The sequence below is a fragment of the Cicer arietinum genome, chromosome 1 (genome assembly GCF_000331145.2).
Source record: "Cicer arietinum cultivar CDC Frontier isolate Library 1 chromosome 1, Cicar.CDCFrontier_v2.0, whole genome shotgun sequence".
NCBI lineage: Eukaryota > Viridiplantae > Streptophyta > Magnoliopsida > Fabales > Fabaceae > Cicer > Cicer arietinum.
The window spans coordinates 36,198,516-36,207,847 of record NC_021160.2 but is presented as its reverse complement, the minus strand read 5'-3'; positions in this window follow the sequence as shown (position 1 = coordinate 36,207,847).

Below are 9,332 nucleotides of genomic sequence, written 5' to 3'. Positions count from 1 at the left end.
TGAAACATATCTTTGATCCTTCGAATTCTGGAATAATTATGACTTAGATTGATCCTTTCTTATTCTTTGATGAAATATGAGATGAATAAAGCTTGCAGGATCCAATCTCTAACAAAGAAACTGATTATTCTTGTTTCTGCCAAAAACGAAGATCGATCTTCATTTTACTACTTTTGCTTTCTTGATTTTAATGAGATCTGCTTTGTAATGCTTGCTACCTATCTTGTTTTGACACACTCAAATACACATGTTAAATACCAAAACACTTAGAATCATAATTAGAATTCTTAATTAACTTTTTGTTTGTTTTCATCAAAACATTAAATTGATATTTTGTCTCAACAATCTCCCCCTTTTGGATAATGACAAACATGTTAATTTAGATTTTAATTTTGATTCTAATTTTAATCATAGAGAGCTTAAAATCTCCCCCTCAGAATATGCTTTAGATTTTTGAACCAACATAAAATCTAAAATAATTATCCTCCTTTGTCAACACAAAAAGAATGGGGAATACAAAGGAAGTGCAAATGTAGAAATCCATAACATGAGTATACGACATATAGAAATCATGTGTTTGATCAATGCATTCATATATCAAACTTGTAAGTTTGCATAACATCAAGGAACACAATATGTATGATGATCAATATTGCAATCAAGATATGGATAATGATAACAAAAACAATATGACATAATTATATGCAAACATATGCAAGCATTTTAACACACTTGAAAATCTTTCAATGAATATATTCTTCTCTTTTTTTTTTTTTAAGAAAATGAGTTGACTTCAGTTTTAAGAAAATATAATTTTTTAAAAACTCCCCCTAAATATTATAAAATTAATATCCTTTAATAATTCAAAATTCCATCAAACAAGTAATATGCCTCTTTGTTTTGTATCCTCTTTCACAAGAGACAACATTTTGATTTAAACATGATCATACTTACTTGTTATAAATAGATCCATTTTTCATTTTTAAAACTAGAGAGAATGAGCGCATATATGGAAGCAAAATAAGATTAATATGATATCATGTCAAATATATTTTCTCTTCTTTCAAAATATTCTTATACTAAAGATGTTTGTATTTTTCAAATGGATCAAAAATATACCAAGTGATTTGCTCACATTAAAAAAATTGTTTTGTTACAACATTTTTGCAATCATACTAATTGACAATAAGACACATGTTCAAACTTACTTTCATTAGTAAGTATGTATGAGACTTTTTTATTGTTGCTATTTCTATCTATCATGCTTAAAATAAATTTAAACACTTGAGATTAATTTTCACAAAAGAAGTGAGCAACAAATAAGACTCATTTGCAAAGACATATATTAATATGCCTCAAAATGCTCAAATATCAATTTTTGACTTCAAGCCAAATTATTCTTTGGATTAGTTTTGAGTTTTAAAGCAACAAGAGACACAAATCATTTTCATGAAGACTAAAACATATATTCTCTTGTTGAAATCCTTCAAAAATAAATCCTAAACGAGGATATATGTTTAAAATATGTTGAAAAATGATCTTTTTCAAAAGCCATATTATAATACTCGAATTTTTTTTTGTTTTTGAAAAACCATATTCAAAATATTATACTCAAGCATCAAGCAATGTATAGGCTACTCAATGTATGCAAAAATAATTTGAGATCATGATAGAGAATACTTTTATGGACACAAAGAGGTGAATTTGCACAAAATGATGTTAATTCATTTAACATGATATTTTGAATTTATGATAAGGATTTATGATAAAGATTTGATTTACATGAATGAATTAAATAGTAATCATGATTAGGATATACCTTGATAAGATCCAAAGCAACACTTGAATCAGACAAGTGAACAATGTGAACATATGTTGTTAAAAAAAGAAGATTGTTCTTGTTTGATCGTCAAAACATTCTTCGATCCAGTTTTGGACAACATCATCATTTAAGTCCAAAATATGTGTGGCGTGCATTATATTCATGTAATACTGCTCCTGTGCATTCTTAAAGAATTATTTTAATCCTTCCAGTGACAAATCAAAAATTGTCACATACTTTCAAGGATCTTTTTAACAACTTCCAAATTAATGCTTTATTCATTTCTTCACAAAAGTGCTCATCCAATAGGATGATTGCGCCATAATCAAGTCTATGTCGTACACAATGCCCTGCTGCTTGATTTTAAAGCTTGAAATTCTTGGTGGTAGTACCACAAATTTTCACCTTTAACAACAACAATTTTGGTACCATATAAATCCCTCCCAATTAGTTCTTCCAATAAATTGATCATGAGGAGATATTTTGGAGGAAGGGTAAGACGTGAGGTAGGTGAAATGATGTGACTGAGCTAGCATGGGTAGAAATTACTTTTAAAAAAATCAGACGTTTCAGATGGAAAAAGTTGATTTTGAAAGTTAGTGATGATGAAGAACGAATATCGTTCTTGAGCGGCTTGGCAAAACAAGCTAAAAACGAAGATCGTTCTTCGTTATGACCAGAATGATCTGGCTTCAATTTGAATGATACTGACTATGATTTTTAACGATTTTATATTCTATAATATTTATACAATGTAGAGTATTCAAAATATATACTTTGAGGACATTTTAAAACAAATTTGTCCATACGTTCTTTACCATGCAAAACATAGTAATGACATTGAAAAATATTAAATTATGATATGTTTTGCTTTCTTATTTTTCAAAAATTCATATGAAGGTATGTTAGAGATATTTTCTAATAGACCCAAGATTAAAAACATGGCAAACAATTTTTTATGACTTCTCCCCAAAATTCTTTATCAACACTTGATTCATTTAAAATTGTTGTAGCCATTTCTTGTAATTATTATTATTTAAAAAAAAAAAACTTCATATTGTTGGAATGTTCTTTGACAAGCAAATCATGTGAAATATTATTTTCATCAAAGAATGATTTGAATAATGAAGTTTCAAATTTCCCTTGATCATTTCTTATAGAAATGACAATTCTTTTTAAAACTCTTAAAAAACATGATTTTGTTGGAAATTCATCTAAGTATAAAACATAGTGACTTTTCTTCAAACTGAAACATAGTAACTTTAAAAATTAATTTTACAAAGTTATCTTTCACATGTCAAACATCCTTAATTTTTGCCAAATTATTTCAACTAAAGATACATATACCTATGATTTGTTAATGTTTCCAATGGTTATAGACATTCCAAATATTTGTAATCAGTGGAGGCACCATACTTTTCTATCCATGTGTATTGAGCATGCCTTGTTCATTTATCAATGTTCTTTTTTGATTATTGGATGATGTTCCTACATCACAAGTTAGTAATGATTTTGGTACCCATATTTGTTTGGGTCCTTGATGGTTAGTATATCTTCTTCTAGAAGATTTTTTCTTATGATAACAATTTGATTCAACATGACCACTCTTTGAACAATAAGAACACTTGTTTTTTTATTCTTGGAGAAAGTTCTGATATGAGACAAGAACGTTCTTCACATGAATGAAAAAACGAAGGACGTTCTTCCTTTTTCAGAAATCATTTTGATTTGAAACTTTTATCCCTTCTTTTGTAAAAACATATGGAATCAAGATGTCCAATTTTGTTACAATAAGAGCATCTTATATTACCTTTCTCATCCTTCTTTTTTGACACAAAAACGTTTTCATAAAGCTTTTCTTTTAGAGAAGTTTTGAAATGTAAATCATTTTTGTCAAATATATCTTCTTCAGATATCATGTTCTTTTGAAAAGTTTCATTGGTATTTATCAAGTTGGTTGAGTCATTTTTTAGTTCATGAACTTCTATTTTTAAAGAGGTATTTTCTTCCTTAGTTTCAAAACATTCTCGGAGATGATTTTGTATGGGTATGTCATTGAGAATCTTTTGTTGCTAAAAAATTTTTAAATTAGATTGTTGCAGGCTTTGAATGACCTTTCTTAGTTCGTCATTCATAGCTTGTGCTTTCTCTTTTTCTTCTTTTTCTTTAAGGAGGTGTTCTTTTAATAAACCATATTTTTGAACAAGAATGTTTGAATCACATAAGAGATTATCAAATTCTTTTTCCATTTGTTCACAAATAAGACAAAGTTTAGAAATGATCAACTCATTACTTTCTAAGTTTTCCATTAAGCACATGTTGCGTTCTGACATTAATTCTTCTTCCTGAATCTTTTCCTCTAACACTTGTTAGGTGCTCAACTTTAGAGACCGAGCTCTGATGCCAATTGAATTAGCAGTGTCAATTATATGGAAGGGGGATTTGAATTATAATTGCCCCTTTTTAAAAATTCATGTTTAAAACTGAAAGTTTAACTCAAGATTGATTTTGGTTATAAACGAAAATTGATCTTAGTTAGTAAAAAACAACAATTTCAATTTTATCAATATAAAATCTGATTGTAAAGCATAAAATAAATAGAGATAGAGATAAAGATAGAGATAGGGAGATCACACAAGGATATATCCTGGTTCACCCAATCTTGGTTACGTCTAGTCCTCACAACCGTGAGATTTTTCACTAAGTGTTCAAAACAGTGAACGTTCTTGGTTTTTACACCACCAGTGCATATCAACCTTGATCTGTTACAATCTTCAACTTTCAACTGCCTACAGAAGGACCTTCTGTTTTTGGAAATCAATGGTACTCAGCTCTGAATCTCAAAGAGACTGAGGTCCTCTCTGACTTGTTTCAAGAAGGATCCACCTGCTACCTCTCTGTATATCTCAAACCCCTTCCAAAGGTCTTCAACCACATGAGCCAACATACTCTCATTCCTCACTGTGGAAGTCATGAGTATGTCTCTGCCAATGACGCCTTAATCATCTATCACCTCCTCAACTGTAAGCGTCTTAATCTTCCTCATGTGATCATTCAACACATGATCTGTGCTGCCACGAAAGACTACAAGAAAAATATCGTTCCTTATGGAATGATATTAACTAAGATCTTTAGGCATTTTGGAATTCCCCTCACCACTGAAAAATCACTCATTAAAATCTCAAAATTTTCCACAAAGAACCTCTCCCATATACGCAAAACACTATCTGCACAACCTACCACCGCTACATCTTCCTTTCCAACCTCTTTGAAAAGAAAACGTTCTGCAAGACGAAGAACTGCCCCCATCCGTATTCCCTTCCCACCTCAAACATCTGATAAATCAGGAGAAGCAGTACCAAAAAATGCTCCAGAATATTCTCCACCAAACCGATAATGTTCTCCAGAAAAAATTCTGAATTCATCAACATTCTCCGTTTTTCCTCAACCTTCCATTTTATCCTCCAAAATATTTCTCTCATACTCTCAAATCCTTCACTCTCCACCTCACGACTTTGGAACACTACTACCCAATCCCCATATAAGTACCATGTCCCCACTTTTTGTGTCCCCGCAAAAAAACAAGTTCCTCCATTTTTGGTATTAGCCAGTTTTTTAACTTTCCAGAAGCTGCTGGCCCATCTGGTAAACCATCCACACCATCTGGTCCTTTCTTGTCCTTGGATGCCTCATTTTCCACTGTTCCCTCCATCTTCGGTTCCACCATTCCATCCAACACCGTTGTTGCTGACACTTCTCAACCAACCACTCACATTCATACTCCTCCTCGCATGGTTGAACCTTCAAATTCAGATATTATGACTGCTCTTCATACCATAATGGCACGTCAGCTTCAACAAGAACAAGAGACTACTATGTTGAGAACTTGGTTCATAGAACAATTCGCTCCCAGGTTGGGAATCGCACCACCTTCACTTCTTCCTGTTTCTCCTCCACCAATTCCTAACCCAGGAAAATCCTCCTCATCTAAAGGATCCTCTCCATCTATGGCATCTTAGTTACTTTTCCTGTTGTCTTTTTGTATGACAAAGGGGGAGAATTAAGTTAGTTTTAATCTGTTTTTAGAATCTTTTTGTATCTAGGATTCTCTACATATGTTTAAAAGCAAACTAATGTTATGTATCTCTTTTGAATTAATGAAAACAACTTTGTCAAAATTATATGCTTGTTTAATTTTTTGTCAAATCACTTACTGCATTAATAGAGGGGGAGCTCTTAAGCTCTTCAAACTTGATATGAGAATCAAAATTAAAATCTAAATTAACATGTTTGTCGTCATCAAAAAGGGAGAGATTGTTGAAACAAACTCTAAAATTAAAGTTTTGATGAAAATAAACAAAGGTTAATTAAAGATATTAATTATGATTCTAAAATGTTATGGTAATTTAACATGTGCTTTTGAGTGAATTAATTCAAAGATAGGAATCAAGCAAAGCAAAGAAAACAGTTAAAAACTGAACAGACAAAGAAACAAGAACATTCTAGACAAAATGGAGAATGATCTCTAGGTTCAAGACTGATCATTACAGAATCTTGATCAATCAATCTCCAATATTTCAACGAAGTTTTTGTCTCTGAATTTTATACTAAGATCATCAGTACATGGCAAGGAACAAATAGGTTTCATCCCAATAAAAGAAGGTTCACGAATCAGGATATATCGTTGTGTTGTATCTCTTCCCTTATCTATTTACTTTCAGTTTGATTGATTATCAGGTTAAAAACTTAAACAGAATTACTGATTTTAACTAACAAAGATCGTTCTCCGTTTTTTGTTTTCACAACCAAGATCAATCTTGTGTTATTTTCTTAAGTTTTTAACAGGAATTTCTAAAAGGTGCATTTACAATTCAACCCCCCCCCCCTTCCTGTAAATCAAAATTGTTACTTCAGAAACATCTGAGCATGAACCATCTGAACCTGAAGCATATATTCCACTAGGTGATGTGGGCAATTTTGACCAAGAAGAATAAGTGAGGAGAGTGAAAAAGAAACATACTTTGACGAGGAGGATGAGGACGACGATAACGATGACCTAGAGCCAGAACCACAATTAATTGTAACATCATACGATCCACCATTCGATATGTGTAACCTAAACTTGGATTATGCTAACCAATCCTTTGAATTTGATATACCTTCTAATGAACCACCTCCATTAGATGCATCTCTTGAGATTGAAATGAAGTTTAATAGCAAACCAAATTATCAACTTGAAATTAAGCACTACCACATAAAATACTCACTGAATTATCGTGCAGTTCAATCTGATCAATACAAGTTTGTAACTAAATGTGTGAATCTACCATGCTTGTTCAAATGCAGGGTTTCGCTAAACCAAGAAAAGTAAGCAATGGGTGATTGATCGTTTGAAGGGGCCCCACAATTGTGCAAATTCTTCTATGTCACAAGATCATACCAAGCTTGACTCTAATATCATATGTGAAAGCATAAAGTCACTTTTGAAAGCTAACCCATCAATTAAAGTGAAGTGATCATTGCACATATTTGGGAACGGTACAACTACACAATCACCTATAGAAAGACATGGATGGCAAAGAACAAAACTATTGAAACGATTTATGGGAAATGTCTTAAATGACCTTCCAAGGTGGTTGTTGGCTATGCAAAAAAATTTCTAAGAACTATTGTGTAAATGGAAGTATCACCTGCATATTTTGATAATACTGTTACACGGTTCAAAAAATTTCAAACGACTATTTTGGGCATTCCCTCCGTGCATTTCTAGGTTCAAATTTTGTAAACCATTTGTCTCAGTAGATGGAATTTGGTTGTACGACAAGTACAAGGGGACTCTGTTGCTAGCCATTGCATAGGATAGAAACAAAAATACAATTCCCATTGTTTATGCACTAGTGGAAGGTGAGACAAGGGTGTTTGGAGCTTTTTTTTGAAAAATCTAAGAAGGTACGTCACATCTTAAGTCAACGTTTGTTTGATTTCAGATAGACACAAATCTATTAAAAGTACTTATAATAATCGAAATAATGATTGTCATGATCCTCCGTCAACATATGTGTACTGCATCTAACACATTGCACAAAATTTCATGAGAGCGTTCAAGGACAAGGAACTTAAAAAAAAAACTTGTTTGTATATGTAATGATCTAATTCTTCTTAGTATATTTTTCACTTATCACTTTATAATACTTAATATTTTTTACATAATTTATAACATGATATGCCTTAAGTGCGCCATCATTTAAACATTACCGCAATGAAATCAGGATGACAAATCCAGAGGCTTTAAGATGGGTCGATAATATCCCCCAGAACAATGGACAATGGCGTATTCTCAAGGTCGACGATGAGGACACATGATAACAAACATTGTCAAGTCAATCAATGCAGTGCTCAAGGGTACACGCAATCTCCCCATCACTGCTTTGGTCTAATCAACATACTATAGATTGTGAGTTTTATATGCAGAAAATGGACAACATCAGACATCATTAGCTTCTGGACGAGTATACATTGACGATTGCATGGACAAAATTAAATATGAAGTTGGTAAGTCTAATACTGACCAAGTCATGTAATTCGATCGAAATTTTTATTCTTTAATGGTGTATGAAATAGTAAACCTATATAATGTGGTGGCTTATGATCGCTTTCCCTTAAAAAATGACATCAAATAATGTTCATAGACAGATAAAATAGCTACTTGTGTCTAATTTGAATGACTCATTTATCATTATTTAGTGTGTATATTATAAATATCTTGCAAATACGTCACCAATTTCTCCCAGTAGAGCACCGACAGTCACAAGAAGGAGGCCTTTAAAAGTTTCTGTCATTTTTTAATTAACAGCTTCTCCTCTGTCGGTATCATTTATTCTTCCCATAATGTCCCTAAATAGTATGAAATGGCCCCAATTCTCATTTTATTCATTAATTCAAGGGTTACCTGCTGTCCTACTCTCAGACCATGCTATATAGTCCACCCAAATGCAAACACACACTCCATTTCAAAATTTAAATATTTAATTATTTATTATTTAATGATTTTTTTTAAATAACAAATATTAATATGAGTTTAATTGTTATATTAGATAACTGTAAATTCTTTTACTCATCCGTGATTTTGAAAGTAATTATAAAAAAATATCAAATAATATGATAATTATAATTAAATATATAAAATATATTTATGTTGTGGATGCATAAAAATTAAGTCATATTAATATTATCTCATTAGCAAATATAAGTGTTAATCTCTTATCATTCCCTTCAACCTCAAGTAGAGATGGGAATAGGCTAGGTCGTCCGTTTGGGGCCTATAGCCTGACTTACTTATGGTCTGATCTATTTATTAAAAATGCTGGACTTAGACTATTTTTAAAGCCTATTTATTTAAATAAGTCAGACTCATGCTTATAAAAAAGTCTATTAGGTCTGACGAGCCGAGCTATATATATTTTATTATTTATTAATTTTATTTTTTATTATTATTTATTAACAATATTAT